Raw genomic sequence first — 17,415 nt, 5'->3', positions numbered from 1 at the left:
AGGATTTCCTCGCCTCCTTTCCTGACCCCTTAAACTACAGGTTTCTGCTTTCTCCGTTGTGCAAAGTGCAGAGCCGCCACTTGCGGGGGTATTTAATTACGCAGGAAAAGGGAAGAGAGTTTGGGGAAGGACACTCATTCAGTCTATGCCGTTCTTTTTGCTAACAAGGTAAAAGTAACAATCCTGTGGAAATTTACCACTAGGATTCAAAAGATGCGAGAGACAATTGCTAATTCACAAAGTATGCTCCTCATTACACACTTCGTTCCTGTAAGAAAACAAAGATAAAACACGCGGATGAAAATAAGGAAATGCACTGGGAGAGCGTACTCTGAACTGGGCCGGGAGTGGGCTCGTGGCTTCGCTTGCTGTGACAGTTGGGGACCTTGCTGGTGCGTGGGAGAGGAGAAAGAGGGGAAGAAGGCTACGCTTTCCTTCCAGGCGCATGCAAAACCGCTTAAAACTTCAAGCGGAGCCGAAGAAATGGCAGGTTATGATTTGGCCGGCATTGGGTGAGGGATACTGACCTCTGCCTGCCTGCGCCTGAGGTTGGTCGTAATGGTCGTTCTGTATTCACGCCAGCAGTTGTGTGCACATTTCTCTGCTGATTTTGTGCTCTTCATGTATATGGAACCCACAATTTCATTATCTGTTATTCAGCCAGTTCTCGAGACTAATATTTGGGCAATCTTCTCAAGAGCCAGCGTCTGAGGTAACTGTGGAAGTGTTTGCTTCTCGTATTTTTGGGGATCATCTGAGCAAATAGCATCTTTTGCGTGGACATATGCTGAATTTGCACGTGCGCCATTTTTTTTATGCTAGCAAAAGTTGTATTTGTGTATCAGATAGACATTCACGGATTCAATTTGCTATACAAAGATTGGCTGAGGCGTCTCTGTGTGCAATTGCAAGCTTGCCGGCATGTAAGAAGTTTTTTGAACGTCTGTCTCTTCATATCTTTACAGAATCTGGTTTGTGTAAAATGACATGTTATCCTGCACCGCTTGTCGGTAGTAACTAGAACTACACAAAATACTCACAATTAAACCTCAGACTGTATATACTTCATTCAGATTTCATTATGGTCTCAACTTAAGGAAGCTCTTCTATAAACCTGTTCTAATAATTGAAAACCTTTTAAATGACCTGAGCCGATGAGCGGTTTTGCTCTTTAAATCATATGAAATACACAGCTTTACATAGTTGTACAGAAAAATAGATAAAATCCTTATATAATTGTTATATTTGTCTTTAAGGTGTTAGATTCAGTAAAACCTGAGATTCAAATAAAACTTGGAGCATGCCAAGCCATGCGGATCACCACCAAAAGTCGTTTTTGCATCACTTCTGCACATTGTAGCAATCTGTAAGACATGAGGGGCTGGTTAGTCGTCTGCTTCCCTGAACCGCTCGAAGAAGAAATTCCTTGTACATCTAGAAGGGGATGCCTCCGCTGTGGTCGCAGAATTGACTGCAAGGTATTGCAGGGATTCCTGAGCTAGTTTTAAGCTGGATAACTGTGATGCTGTGAGCAGTCCAGGCGCCGCAGTCTGAACCTCAGCTCAGACTGAGTTATCTGGTCTTTCTGTTGCTGCAGCTGGACTTCTAGCTAAAACTGAGTTAACATGAAGCTACCTGGGATGCAGCGCTGCGTCGCATTCATTCCTCTGCATTCAAAAGAGGAGGCATCTTCCCGGTTGAGGAAGAGTACTTGGGATGCTTAGAAACAGTCATTTACCATTGGCAAGAGCCGAGGAGTTAATGTACTGCAAAAGATGAAAGAGGAGTTACCAGAACATGCTACTGCTAGCCCAAAGGGTTCAAGAAGCCAGCTAAAAAATACTGAGAATGACCAAAAAGCACGGAGATTTCCAGCCATATTTTAGTATTCTATGTGTTTGCTTTTTTAGGCTTTCCACCTATAAGGTTTAAATACTCAAGTTGTAACATGTGAGCCTAAAGTTCAGAAAGCCTTTTGATTTTTATTAAGGAGAATTGAAAGTCTATGCCTGTGTTTCTTCTAGGGCAAGTAGAAACACCACATCCTATGAGACTTGCCAATACTGAGGATGACTGAAAGGCATTTTATTTGCTATTTGGTGCGCATCAAGGAAGTTCTACAGTAACTGCTCCCGTCGTGTTTCCAATTAAGATCTCTGCTCTGCTGCAGAATGAAAAGGATGCATCAGGTAGCAGTGCTCTGTCGCTCAGAAGCGGTGACTTCTCTTGCTTTTCCTGGCTGAGCGAGTATCTAACCTTGCCTCCTGCCAGCTGAAGTGAAACACGTACCTGTGTTTTGCCTCCTCCTTGACGTACCCGGCTGGCTGTAACCCCTTATCTCCTCGCTCCTTTCTTCCGTTACCTCTTGTCTTTTTTTTGCAGTGCCCCTGCTTGGCTCATCGTGAACCTGCTCCGGCAGCCGGAGCTGGACGACCTCCTGCAGCAAAGTTCGCTCTGACGCTATTACCTTGGAAGAACAAGACCGAAGGGCTCCGCTATTTGACTGCTGTATCTTAATCAGGGGTTTGTGTAAGTAATGAGTGAGAAGGATCAGCCGATGTCCTAGAGCTGGTACAATTCAGGAGCATTTTCCACATCGCGCTAAAACAGCTGGGAGAGCTATGAAACATGATGTCTAATTTTTGTTATATTTTTGTGCCAGTGGCTGTGTACAGGTCTGTAATTTGTATCTTCTGTAAGCCTGCCCCCCCCCGCCATGTTTATGAGTTAATTTTATTTCTATCTGAGTGAATGGAAACACAGCAAAGATAAAAACTATTCCCCTAAATGAAGAAAATTGTTGAGAGACCTTAAGCGTTTGTCAATTCACCGCGGCAGCGTTTGTTCTGTTTTGAATGTGGAATCGGCGAGCTGTAAGCTGGCACTTTTACTTTGCCCAGCGTATTGAATTCCCTCTTTCTCCTGTGCTGAATTCAAAGTTCTAGTTGAGCGTAGAATGAAACCTATGAGAAGACCGTGATTATCAAGTGTCTCTTCCAACAAAGCAGCAAGGGAGCAAATAGCCAATTAATAGAAGAGAAAAAGAATCGCGTTTCATGCCACATGGCACTCCAGAAAAATCATTAGATGAGAGCTTTCCTAAGGCATTTTATATTGAATAGCGATTGGCTAAGCCCTTTTCTTCCTTTGAGATTTTAAATACGTGTTTTTCTTTAAGACGCAGTTCTTTGCTAATAAGAATCCAAGTTTACAAATTCTAATTATTTGGATAATTTAATAAAGGACATTGTACTGTTGCTCAGGATCTGGCAAGGGAAAGCCAGGTGAACGATGATGGCGGTGAGTGAAATAGATGGGCGGTAGAAGTTACCGATATTTTAAATTTGTCTTGAATTTCCTTAGATGGTGAACTTACCCACTGGAGGCTGAACGCTACACTTGAGTTTTGGACCTCCTCCTGTAACTTGTCCTGAAGTCAAAACCTGCTCCACTGAATGGGAGGCTGAGGGGAAGCTGAAGAAAGACACTGGGAAAGCTAAGATTTCAAATTGAAGCTGGATGCTGTGAGGTAAGGAATATGCTTTAATCATACTTGCTTCATTATTACTTACAGTCCGTTAAAAACAGCAGAATGCTTGGGCCCCTACGAGCGAGCTCGTGGTTGTTCGTGGTCCCCCACAACTTCTGAATTCGTTGGCCGAACTCAGCTGAATCTGAGAAATCAACACAGGTATCAGAGTTCCTACAAATGATACACGTTGTGTGACTTGGCACGTTACCGCACACAACTTGAGACTTGAGAAAGAGCCTTTTTTGCATTTCCAATCAAAGGAGAAGCTGCAGTCCGTGCTCACGAGCAAGCACGTGATAGGAACCTGCAGGAAATCAGGCTCGATTAGTTCCAGTGCCTGGGCAACTGCACTTCTTCCCGTTCTTCCCTCCTGCTTTTCTCAGGCTCCCTCAGCAGAGTGGAGAAATAAGAACATCAGAAGACAACAAACTTCTGGGACTAGAGCTACCTTTAAAAATGAGGTCTCTTGTTTCCAGTTATTGTAGTAGCTCTCTGAATTTCAACTGAACTTAAATGAAACGGCTAGGAAGAAATGCCGATAAAGCCTAGTAAGTTATAAGCCTAACGTACAAGCCTTTGGCATCAGGTGAAAACGGTATAGTGTTTAGAAATGGCAAAGTGTGCTGTGATTTCATTTGTGAGATATTTAAGAGCTGAATGGGGGTTTGTGGAGGTAAGGATCCAGCGAGACTTTTGTTCGTAACGGGTATGTATTTGCTTTTCATCACCTGGTATGCCCCTGAAGAGTAAGTGTCCCAGACTTCGGAATAGCTTCCTGCTGTCTGAGTACTGTTTGCGAAATAAAGATGGAAAGAGGAGAGATTGATATCCCTTAATTATGCTGATCTTGATAGTGTGATATCCTATTAGAAATGATATCAGACAGAAGTAAACCTGAGTGTTTGCTTAGTCTTCAGATGCTTTGCCATTTTTAAGTGTTTTTAAAATTAAGTGTCGTGTGTTGCTGGGACAGACGATGCTGTAGGGCTCTTCCTGTAACCAGGGGCCAAGAAAACTCAGCATTCCACTCTGGATAAAGGTGTGCAAACCACATAAATTGAGTAATTAACTCTATATTTTTAAAGTATTTTTCCATATAGTTATCATACGAAAGTGAAAGTGCTGCGCTTGAAAAACCCCGAAAGAGAGGGGAAAAACCCCAGCTTGCATAAATCTGCATAGAGCACTTCTCTTCTTGGAAAAGGATGCCTCAGGATGTATTTGCACTACTCGACTTGAGGCACGGGGCTGGTTTTATGGTACCTAACTTTGACGGTGAAGCTGGACTGGAGTTCCTAGCTCCCGTTTTTTCACAGATACTCGTTTTGCCCTTGAGCTGTGCTGGAAAACCCGCTGGTAGGCTGCGCTTCCAAACCGGTGACGGGATTGATCGGAGTTGAACGTAATCTTTACAGAAAAAAGGATAGGTGGAGGAGTTACAAGCAGGGACTGCTTTCTCCCTCCAGATGACTCTGAGCTGAACGTCTACCTGGTATGAATATAGTTCACTGCTATTGCAGCGAGGAATTTTAGTAGGGGCTAACTTTTCACCTTTGAAATACAGTGCTTAGCTTTTAAAATTTAACTGTTCCTCCTTATAACAACGTTGTACACATATGTGCATGTCCATTGTGTTTTATGTCATAAACGCTGATGGGCTTGACTAACAGACAGAAAAGAAACAATAAGCAATGAAGAGAGTCTCTGTTTATATGTATTTTCCCATATATTTTCACGTGTGTGTATTTATATATGCATACCTGTGTGTAACTACTAACTTGAGGTGAATTTTCAGATATTATCCTGCAGTTTGTTGCAAGCAGACTGGAACGTAAATGAAATCAACCCAGAACAGTCCTAAAAGAATACCCTATTTAGTGTTTTAATCCTTTTTTAAACGCAGATAAGAACATTCAGCCATCCCGTGCTGTCCTGGGGATTTCTGGGCAAGCGTGAAAGGGAAAAAATATTGGTGTTGCAGCCCTCGTGCAATGGCACAGCTCTGGAGAATGCTAAGGTGATGACAAACTCTGTCACACACTTGAACTGAAGCTTGCAGCGCAGCCTCCTTTCAGTTCACTGGGATTTACGTTCTTGAAGCTCGACGTGTGCATTCGTATTGCAGTCCCGTCTGCCAGAGCTCTCCCTTTTCCTCCCTCCTCTTTGGTGCATGGGATTGGAAGTTGCTGCTACTTCTACTTTTGTTAAAAGCTGCCCAGAAGTTGAGCAGAAATATTGGCTCCTAAGCTAGGGAGTGTGCTTGGCACGTGAGCTACTGACTGCCTGTGCCCGTGCCCGAGCACGGCGCTCCCCCCAGAGAGGGGCTGCTCTTCCAGGGGGGCTTGTGAGATGCTGTAGCACAGTGCAAAGGCTGTTTTGAAATCCCTGCTCTCTTTCCCGCTGTTCAGCCTTCCCTCAGCCTGGCAGCTGGGAAAGCATTCTCGATTAGACACTTGCTCCGTTTTTTAAATCTTCCTTGGCTGTTGGCCACTCGCAGAGGCAAGCTACTGGGCTGGACGGGCGCTTGGTCTGTGTGTTCGGCCGTTCTCATGTTGCCATGGTCGTCTTTGCCGTTCTCTGTGTCTGCATGTTGACTCATATCGCCATCACCTTGACAGCGAGCAGGATTTTGTGTTTCTTTTTCATGACATCTCTCAACAGACGTGAGGTTCAGAAAAGTAAATTGTGCAGGGAGCTCTGCTTTTCCTAGGAACTCAGAGCAGATCTCACTTTCCGTTGAGCTTGGTATTTGCTCGGAACTCCCGGAGAGAAAAAATATTCGTTGGATAGAGGTTTGAAGGTAGAAGGCCAGTGATGAAGAGGTTTGTCTTCTAAAAAGCCGCTTCCCCATCTCACTGGAGTGTTTCCTTGGTTTAAATGCCAGTAAGAACAGCGCAAGTCCTTTGCTTTTAATCTGTTCAGTCCTTGCTTATGACACGCTTTATCGCTGCTTCCTCCTTGTTGGATTTACTCTCTCCTCTACCCCATGTAAATTCATCAGAAACAGATTGCTGCGGTACTTTCCCCTCTTCAACAGTATACAAGTTATTGTTTCCTCTTGCAAAACCCTTCTTTTCCTTTTCCCAGAAACAGTGAGCAACTATGTTGAATGGATTTCTCTACAAGGTTATTTTACAGGTCAGGAGGTTAGCTTACTTTTGTCTTTTTACTTGAACTGTTTCAGCAGAAATCCTGTGTGCGTTCTCCTGAATTGTAAAGGCTGGTAAGAATGAGAAGCCTAAGTCATCCATTAATCCACAGGCAAAGTACTATTCAAGCAGCTGCAGTGAAAGCTCTCACATGCTGCCCTGGAAATAACCCCAGCCTTGACGTGGTAAGACGACCCTAGGTAAGGTCAGAAGCTCAGTTCTCATTTTCATTTAAGCTTCTGGTTTTTAAACAGTATTTGGAGTTGTCCCTCGTGGTTACGTTGATCTCTTAAAGCAGAGGGATCCTCAGAGAGAGAGAGAGTGGAGAAGTGGAGTCCAGAGAGGCGGAGGTTTATCTGCTAAACATTGCTTCTCTCTCATCTCAACTTATTGTCGTTTTGGCTTAAATATTTAATGACCATGACCCCATGCGAGAGCAGCGAGTGGTATCAGGATTTTAGCGTAAGCTGCTTTGCGGAGACAAAGCACCTGTTTTAATTCCTTCTGGAAATGGAAGTGATTTGGAAGTGTCCCGGCGAATTCGAGTCAAAGTGGTAATACTTGCCGGCTTGTATACTTTCCCATGAAGCGTGTGCATTTGAATGATCTGTGTACACAGCGTAAGAGAGTGAAGCTCATGGCTGGCATTTTCCGGAGGGCGTAAGAAAGGTGGGTGTCTCTGTGCTGACGGCCTGAACGCTTAACTGGCTATGGCACTTCCATGAGCCTTAGGTCAAACCTCTTTCAACAGCTTTGAAAATCGTGCCTGTGCTAGGCTTCCCCGTGCAGTGGGGTCAGTGTGTGGTGCAGAATATGTACCAGAGCGAGGTCAGCCGTTTCGTGCATAAAACTGTCGATTTAGATAAAATACAGCTGACTGTGACTTGGTCATCTGGTCCAAGTAAGGACCAGTGCAATATGTAAGGTGGCACGAAAGCAACGATGATGCAAAAATCCACAAGTAGCAATTTCTTTCCCTGTTACAAGCCAATCTGTATTTGGGGTGGAGGGGAAATCCCAAATCTCAACCAACAGTACAGCCAGTACTGCTGACTTAAGGCCTGGTATTACTACAAATAGACCATTAAGGTTTCTGGAGACGGTAGATACGAACACTCATTCCATACCTAAATAATGATGATTCCAAAAGAAAAAGTTTCAAAAAGAGCTGTCCCCACCCCCGGTTGAAAAGTAAAGCTCTCTAACGCCTAATTTCACTGAACTTAAGCGGTCTTATCCAAGTATCTGTAGTAACAACATCTAGGAAGTTCCAGCAGCGTTATAGCCTGCGTGTGAGGCTTTCCAAGTAAAAATTGCCTATTTCCAGTGTAGTCACATATGTTCCATGCTGAAAATAGAGGCTTAATAATGTCTTCTAAGAGTTAAGAAGGAAGTGATTACGTAGGTGCATAGATGCAATAGATGCATATCCTAAAATAACATTAGCATTTCAACTTCCTGGCTGCATCTTCCTATAAAGTTACTGAAGTTTCTCGTATGCCATCAGTATTTTCCTAAGTACTAACTTTTATCTGGTGTTTCTCATGTATGCCTAGATAAGTCTGCTAGGAGTGGTCCCATGCGCTAGCAGCTCTGGAAGCTTCCTTCTCGTTTTTGTTTTCATCCAGGCAGTGTGCTCTGACATGAAACCTATTGAATGGGTCAGTACCCATAAGATGTACTGAAAGCGCTTTGCACCGTGGTTCTGGCAGGTTTCTTTGTGACAGATAACTTTCCTGCTTTCATCCAGAATCGGGGTTGTCTGGAAGTAACGGTGCTCGGCCCAGTCCTGCCGTTGCATCCATAGTGACAGCTCCTTTGTGTTGCACGCTCTTCATCGCAGAATCTCAGTTCAGCTTTTTACTCTTGGTGTTGACTTAAGTTTGCAGGATGGTGTATATATGTACTTTATCTGTGATATTGGACTGAAGGAAATCTTAATTCCTTATGATCTTAATTATTCCTTCTGGAGAATCCCAGTTCAACTATATGTAACAGATACGAACAGTTTGCATCTGACCTCGGTGAGATGGATGGCATACGCACCCGCAGCAACGCAGCTCCCACGTACTGCACCCAAGGAAGAAGTGGGTGGTCCTTTAATGGAGAGTAACCTAAAGCATTTAAAGCACCTGAGGAGAAAGCTGACTATCTCCTAACTACAGATTTACAGACTTTGACGCTCGCCCAGCTGTCAGCTATGCAACACCATCGCCGCCGTGCAGGGAGCGGGCCGATGTCCGAGTCGCGCAGCCCTGAAAATGCCCGAGCCCTCCCGGAACCGCTCGAGGCGAGTCGTTTGTATGCTGAGTCTGCAGGGAGGTTAAAGGTGGGGTTTTCTTCTTCCTTAAATTCGAGTTGCCCATCCTAACTGTGGGGGGACTTAGTAGAAGAGAGTTCAAACTGACTTGGAGCTTAAATTATTCTGATTTTCTTTTAACTTGGGAGAGAACAACTGCAATGGCAGCGCGCAGGGATCGTTGTTAGATGGTCTAAATTCCAAATAAAGCCCGGTTTTCTCTTGGCTGGTTTTATGTCTTTCAGCTCAAGAAAATAACGGAAATAAGGCTGTGTGTGCTTGAGGTTGAGCGTCCGCTCAGTATTTTGCTAGGTTTCAGCTGTAATGCAAGATGCATTTGATGCAAAGATAGCGGCATAAACTGTTTGCCTCTTTTCTTTATAGCCACTGACGTAAGATAATGCAAAGCTGATGCATCGGGGGTGGGACAGAGCCTGCAACTTCACATGGTCCTGCTTAATGTGCCCTTTGAGCCATTGGCAGTTTACAGGAACAGCGGTGTCTCTCGGGTTCCAACTGCGGTCGTTATGAACATGCTTACAAAAGGGACTACTGGCAGCCATCCTCAAGTCGTTGTTTTTCTTCTTGTGACATGGAATGACCTTTTGTAATAGAGTCAAGGAAATGCAAGTAACAAAAACCACTGACACGATTGACTCGAAGTATTTTGTGAGGTAATCGGATAACTTCATAACCCTTTGGAGGAGGCAGCTTCAAACTAGAGCTGAATCAGACCTTCTCATTCGCTTCCTTAAGGAACAGTCTTTCAGCAGGATATTACTGATTTTTACATTTCATTTTTCATTTCTGTGGTGCAGCATTTGTCTTTTCTGGTTTTAGGGAGTCAAGCCAGGATAGCTGATTTTTGTTATGTTTGAGAGGTAAGGGAATGCCGAAGGATGCACCCTCCCTCCCTCCTTATGGAAACTTCTTTTTTGCGTCAATCAATGGCAGAAAAGGCATCGGAGTACTGAAAAAACACTCGCTTCCTCTCTCTGCAGTCATCTCCCTCCCTAAAAATTTCTATGAGAATGTGACAAAAACCAAAGCACTTGTTAACAAGTTACAAAGGAAAAGCGTTGAGCTGGTGAAGCCACGGGAGATGTACCTGCAATAGGGTAAGATCCTGATCTGGTTCATACAATATTCTGTCTAACCTTACAGCTTTATGGGATTACTCATGAATCAAGCTGCTTCGTGGAGGGCACGGCCTTTATGAGAAGGCTTTACAGTATCTTCGGTGTCCATCAACAGCTTGTCCAGGCTGCCGCAGGTTAAATGTACGTAGCACGTGCTTTGGAGTCGGTTGATTCACGGCAGACGTTACACTGATGTGCACAAATGATAAATAAAAAGCTGCGGAAGAGGAGGAGCCGCAGCCGGTCAGCCGGCGGTGTGGGGTGTGAGTATCTGTCGGCATCACTGGGAACCAGTCTTTTGTCGATTGGTAGCGGCCAGGGGAGGGTCAGCCATGCCTTCAGCACGGTTGTTTCGGCTGACCGCACGCTTCTTCAAAGAAATAAGGTATTTGAAGGGTCTGGCTGTAAATCTTCTGAGCAGAAGGAGACTTGAAATTATGTGGTGCATCTCTGTTCTGTGCCCGGGTGGCCGTTACGCTAAAACCCCAACATTTCCCAGTGTAGTTTTCCTCCAGAGCAAGCTAACATGGATGGCCCTGCTTTTCAAAGAAGGATTCTCACAGGGGACTTCAGACCTTCTGATGTCTTCCTCTTCTCTGTCCCCTCTCTCCGTATGACAAGTTTAACTTTACCTGCTAATATACTGAGAATTCATTCCCTGTTCTTTCCAGCAATTGTTTTACGTGCTATTTTTGTAAAATGTGACTGATCACCCTTCCTTAAGAATTCTAGCGTTCTAGCATATTCACGGATGTCTTGTTGGGCAGCACTTGGCTACAGAAGTAATAAATATTTGTGCCTAAACAGTTATCTTAGGGCATTAGCAGCGCTGCGACATCTGTCATACTTCCATTACTTATGCCCTTCATTGGTTATGAAGTCCTGGGAATTAAATGTTACTGAAATCCCGTTCCTCAGACCCGGTTGGCTGCCCGAACAGAAAGGTTTACTTTGACAATTCCAGAAATTCAAACACGCTGTCACGCTTTAGCTTACAATAAATGCTACGGAAAGAACAGCCACTCTGTGGTCATAGTAGTTATAGCATCTCTCCCGTTGTGCATAACCGGGAGGAGAGTTCCATTTCAGAGAGAGTCCTGGGCAGCATTCTCGGTGTTACTTAAGTCCTCGGATTGAGTGCTTCCCAGCGGAAGGTACTGTTCTGCCCAGTCAGTGGAATATAAAAAGGGAAATGGAAAGTAAAGAAATCCCTGGCAAATATAATCCCTGTTGAAGACCTCTGAGCGCGGACTCCCAGAAGCCGATAATTGCTCTTTCTCTTATCAGTGGAAAAATCATTGAGAGTGCGTGTGAGCAGCCATTTCTGTGCATCCAGCAAGCGCTCAGCCTCGCCTGTTATCTATAGGTGTCTATCATCTATCTCTCTGTATATACGAGGAGATTGCACAGCTCCCCGCTGTCCAAAAGGGCGTACGTATAAAAGCGTAAATCAGGAATTTTGACAACCGGGAAAACGCTAGGAAAAATAAGCGTGGGTAGCACACAACAGTTCCCATCCCTCCAGCGTACAGGTATAATTCAAGTAAGTGTATCCCTCACGTAGAAGCAATCCTCTAGAATTTTAAGGCAAGGCACGTGCCGGGCAGGATGAGGAAGATGTTTTCCCTCTTTATTTTCTTCTGAGGGCTTAAGCACGAGCATGTAAATGGGCCTTCGATGCCGTCAGAATCTGCACAGTGCGTTAGGGTCGCTGCCTCAGCAGTTCCAGGAACCTCTTGCGACACAAGAACCACTGATTTCTGTATCAGTACCGCAGGCCGTTAAAAGCTTGGTCTTGCAGGATCTTATTTTTAGAATGATTTATGGGTATTTGTTTATTCATTTCTTTTGAGGATTCGAGGTGGTTTTAATTGCATTTTATTTGGCAGACGTCGTTTCAAAATTAACCACCTTAAAATAGGAACAATTTTATGGAATGTATCTATTATACGGAATTGTCACAAGCGCTGCCTCTTTCCATTACTTCTTATTTTTCATAACGTATTTTACAACTGTAATTTTCATGTCTCACATTTTTCTCTCCAGTTTCCTATGTCCTGTGGTTAAATCTTGACCATAAATCTTACGCTGCTTTGTTAAAAATAATAGGTCTACTATGTTTCTTCATTTAACAATCCGCTAGATTAATAGTGTCTTTAAAACAATTAAATATGGTTGTGTGGTTTAATATTCCCAGTTTTAATGCACCGTGAAGGAGAAACTGTAGCCATTTTCATTTATAGAGTGCTTGCATTTCACGTGCTGTCTGGCAATTCTTGTCTGACACCTTGGTACTGAAATCCCTTTCTTTTACTGCTGCGGTAAACACACGAGAAGGGTAATGTCAAAAAAAGCTTCTTGCGCGGGTTTGGCACTCAAATGACAGAAGCCATTGGATGGCAAATAAGGCTAAAATTTTAAAGGTGGTGTCTCAGCAAAAAAGGCTTTTGCCGCTTTGGAATGCACGACTCGAGTTGTCGTACAGTGGAGCTAGAGAGGAGGCAGTCTTTTGGACTGAAATGGCAATATTCGGAGGCCTGCGCGATGGCAGCGACGAGGGCTGGAGCCGCCTGGGGCTCCTGCGTTACCTGCGGCGCTGACAAATTGCCGGGAGAGCCGAAGAGCCGCTCCAGCGGCAGCCCGGACTCGGACACTTGTACGACTAACCGTGCAAGCGCGCAGGGAGGGATGGGTTTCCATTTAAGAAGATAAAATTTGGTTCTTGTATATCCAGGCTTTTGGGCTTTGGGTGGTTTGGGGTTGGGTTTTTGGTTTTGTTTTTTTTTTTTTTGCAGTAATATGACTACAGCCCTTCAACTGAAAGGTCTCTGTGCGTGGCCTTTTTATTGTGTGCGCTCACAATGCCGGCTACAATGGGGCTCCAGTCCATGAATGGGACCTCAGGCTTTGCTGAAATGCAAATAGTAACGCATTTTAAAAATGAGGCGCAGGCGTTCTTTTCAGATGTATCCTGTGCTAAGAAACTGATTTATATTGCCTTAGGTTTAACCACCGCACTGTAGGCCTCCTGCATCTCTAATTACTCGGAAAAAAAAAAAAAATATTTCTACTTTTCCTTAAGCCGATGGTTAGCAGGCTGGAAACCTGACCAGGTCATGTACCCGTACACTGGTTTCACGGGAACAAGATCTGGGTCTCCGGTCTCCCTGCCTCACGGAGGATCCTGCTCTTTGGGTGTATTTAGATCAGGGCATGCTCGATCGAGAAGGACAACCTGAGGCCCGATACATCACTCGTTAAAGGAAGTTAGGCTTTGACACTAAAGCCAAATTTCAGCAGAGCTGGTATCTGGAAGTCAATAATAAACTGTGGTTTTAATGGTAAAGATTTAAAAGAGGGGGGAAAAGAAAAAAAAAAAAAAAGAAAAAAAAGCCCAAGCACTGTATAAGGGATGCGTTCTTCAGTTTGTGGAGGCGGCAGAGAAAGTAAATTAATCTGTAACTACCTTATCTGGACTGTCCTGTACCTTTTTCTGAACCAGCCTGCCTTATCTTTTCTTAAAGAAAGATGTCCTCCATGGCCCACTGCTACAGCAGTTCCTGTGAAAACAGGCAGCCATCTGCACGACGCTTAGAAAATATTTTTAGTTTTCTAAAACAGGCGTTCAAAGCGGCTATCTCTGCCATCGCAGATAGGCAGCTTGTGGTACCCCTGGCTAAATTTTAGCGGTGTGTCTGTTGTGGAAAGAACAGAATTAATGCTTTCCAAACTGGCCACTATTAAGAAAGGTCATCCAACGCAGACTGGCAAAGAACATAGTAGATCAGCAACTCAGTAAATTCTAATGATTCCTAAATATCAGGAAACGTCGCTGCAAATGTGAGTATTAAACCATGTGTGCGCACACGATCGGTGAAGACTGTGATTTGTCTAGACTGTAGATATTATTCCTAGATGTTATAGTTAAGTTTACTAGGGGCTTGTCTCAAAAAAATTCTAATCTTTGAAAGCTTGTATTAAATAGCATTGCAAAAACTCCTGTTCAGGTAATTTCTCTTGGTTCCGTAGAGGGAATGTTCTTCTCTGAAGTTTTCAGTTTGAATTCTTGTTCCAATTAGAACTTGCTTTGAAACTGTTTTGTGTTGCAGGCACTTCTGCTGTGAGGGAATGTGAGATTTCATAGAGACCGTGTTCCAGAGCCTTTATAATCAGGTAGTGCCACATTTTACTCACAGCATTGAGTGCTTACTCCCGTAAGTGTTATTCTCGCCGTGCAAATACCGCTGCGGCCTTCACACGCCAGATCCTGGCCCTGTGCAAAACCTTTTAGACTTCAGTGCCTCTTTGCTTCAGGGCCTAACCTCAGCTTCATAAAATATTTGTAGCTGTCAGTCGAGTGCATCAGCAGAAACTGCACAGATGCAGAAAGCCTATCTGATGTAGCGTTCGCAAGCATAATTTTAGAATTGCAAATACTTAACAGATTTTTAACAGATACATATATATGTACATGCATATGTAAATACATATATACATATGTATATATATCAGACTTGAAATACAAGAAAATCTATGATTTCTTTGATAATAGTATGTCCAAACTTGGCTGTTAGAGATGAGAAATGTCTTTAATTGAGCTTTCAAATACTGCCTTGATTTACGTTTGTTACAGCTATGGTACTCAGTCTTGTTTCTTCTTAGAAATAGCTGATGAAGCACCTGATTTTAACACCTTATTTTTGCGCTCTTACAATTCTGTCAAACCTTGGTTCTTTGCTCTCAAAGACCGCAAAACAGAATTTCTGCCCTGGCCTCCAGGTCTGTCTTTAGCGTATCTTTGTTTCTTTGCCGTTTAGAAACTTTTTTAGCTAATTTGGAAAAGTTCAACAACCGAGGGCGTAACACACAGAGCTTCACCGAAAGAATGTTTTTAAGATCACAGAAACAGCATTACAAAATGCCAGAAGTTTGGTTCCCCGTGTCTGTTGTGTCATGGCTTTCTGCACCGAGAGATTCCCTTCAAAGTTCTGTTGAGCTGCGCTGCGTGCAGCGCCTGGATGGCAGGGAGTCATCAGAATGGCTTTTTCTGCAGAGTTCCTGCGAGATGCGGAGCGAATCGCTTAATCCAGCTCCTCCCGTGTATTCCCCAGGGCAGGGAGCCCGACCTCGTACATTGGTAAAATTGTGGAGTGAAACCAAAAAGAGCGTGGCTTGGAACTTAGCTAGATAAAATGGAAGAAACGAGATCAAATAATGAATCGTGCCTATAATGAGCACCAGAGATGGTGCTGGTCCATCATTTCCCCGCAGAAAAGGGATGCTTTGCAAAGCACTCGGGTATGTCGTATTATGGAAAAACCCACAAGGAAATCAACATTGTTGTTTTCAGGATTTGAATAATGTGCAATAAGTAAGGTCTGAGGTCACACAGTGAACATCAGTGAGGGAAATAAAATGTGGAATAGCTGCCCATTAAGTGAACGGGACCCGTTTTGTGCCCTGGATGAGGGAAGAGTCCTGCAGGAGAAGCGGTGCGTTATCAAGTAATGCCAGTCAGTGTCTTCATTAATGCGCAGGCAGAAGAAAGCTTAGGCTGGCATCCTGAGTTTGGCAGTTCCGAACTGACAATTCTGACTGCGTGGCTTTGCAAACTTACTGTCCTTAACGTACCTTTTAATGTATAATTATGTAGCTAGCAATTTACAGGACCTCAGCCTTTCTGATTCTGGTCTTTCCAAAAAGTGGCTCTTGTGCAGCGTGCAACTGCCCGCAGTCACAGCGTGCTGAGCGTAACCAGCGGCTTCGTGTATTTGATGTGCAGAAATGATCTTACGCTTGTCAGAACAGATACATACCCAGGCATTCCCACTTTCTGAGAAAAATTCCTTTTATTTTTTTGCTGTGTGAGAGAATATAATGCAGTTCCGGACCTGTGTTCTCTGAACCAGCAGGGCTGCTCCGCAGGCTGGTGTGGTTTAGATATTCAAGATATCTCCTAAAAATGAAGGCCAGAGGTCTCCTCCTCTTAAATGTTGCTATGAGGCAACTCGGGCTTAGTAGAACCAGTATTTTCTTTTTCATGTAGATATGATGGTTTCTGGCAGGCGGTTCAACTTAAAAGATTATTATAGGTAGGCTTTCACTGCGTTTGTTCTGAAAACCTTTGAGTAGCAACGATCTGCTTGTTTGTGCTAGATGGAGGCCAAGAGAAACTTATTTTGGTTGGTCATGACATACCACGTGAGCGGTCATACAAAAGGTACAACAGAACAGTATGATTTTAAGTTGGGATCCAGACGTTCCCGTATTACCCATCTCTCGTAACACTTAGATAATCCTGACCCTGACAAAATTCAGTCCTCACTTTTGAATACCGCTAAAGTGCAAGGCTGTAGGAGCGTTTTATCTCTGGCTCCTAAAAGGTTTTTGTAAGGCTTGTTGTTTCCCCCTCGGCGATACCCCCGGTGCGATCTGTTACCAGCTTGTCATTGCATAGCCTCAACTGCGTAACGTCTTCTAGGCAAATATAAGGGACCGAGACCGTACACAGGGTGTTCTTGACGACTTTTGTCCGTGGAAGGCCCTATGTGAGTGGATTTTGGTTTCTGTCCAGGCCGGGCAACATTGCCTTTTGTGCAGCGGAGATTTGGTTGTGTGCCGAGCTCCCAGCCGGGGGGGAAGAGAAGTCGCTTTGCGACTGGACTCCAGTCCGGTGGGAATCTCGGGGACTCCGTAAGCTTTCGCTGCGCTGCCTTGTGTCGATAGGAAATACGGAAACTTAAGGATGTCGTCACAGGCTGGGGAGCTCTTCTCAGAGTCACTGCCACGGCGCGAAGCCAGCGTCCCCGTGAAGGCAGCTGATGGCTGGCGGGTTGAACAGGCTTTTTCTTTGCAGATAACCTGTGGATTTCAGGGGAAGCTGGGGAGCCCGGAGTACTCGGCGAGGAGCGCGGCGCCAGGTCAGTGGCTGAAATGATTTCCCTGTGTGCCAAGTTACGAAGTTTCCGTGTTTATGCCTTCGCTGCCGTGCCCGGTCGCCCCAGGTGCGGGGCGGTGAGCCCCGGGGTGGGGAAGATGAGCCCTCCCGGCGATGGCAGCCGGCGGCGGTGCCGCCGTGCCGTACCGAGCCGTGCCGGGGGTGGCGGCGGCCCCTGACGTCGGTGTGTCGGGCCGTACCGAAGGCGGAGCCGCGCCCGGGGGCCGGTGCGCCTTTATTAACGCCGCAGGTTGGGATGCGCGGCGCAGGCAGGGCGCAGCGAGCAACAGGAGGCGGCGCGGTGACTCGCCGCCGCCGCCGCCGCCGCTGCCCGCGCCCAGCCCGCCCGGCTTGCCGCC

Source organism: Gymnogyps californianus, chromosome 4, assembly GCF_018139145.2.
Source record: "Gymnogyps californianus isolate 813 chromosome 4, ASM1813914v2, whole genome shotgun sequence".
Taxonomy (NCBI): Eukaryota; Metazoa; Chordata; class Aves; order Accipitriformes; family Cathartidae; genus Gymnogyps; species Gymnogyps californianus.
This window is presented reverse-complemented; position numbering follows the sequence as displayed.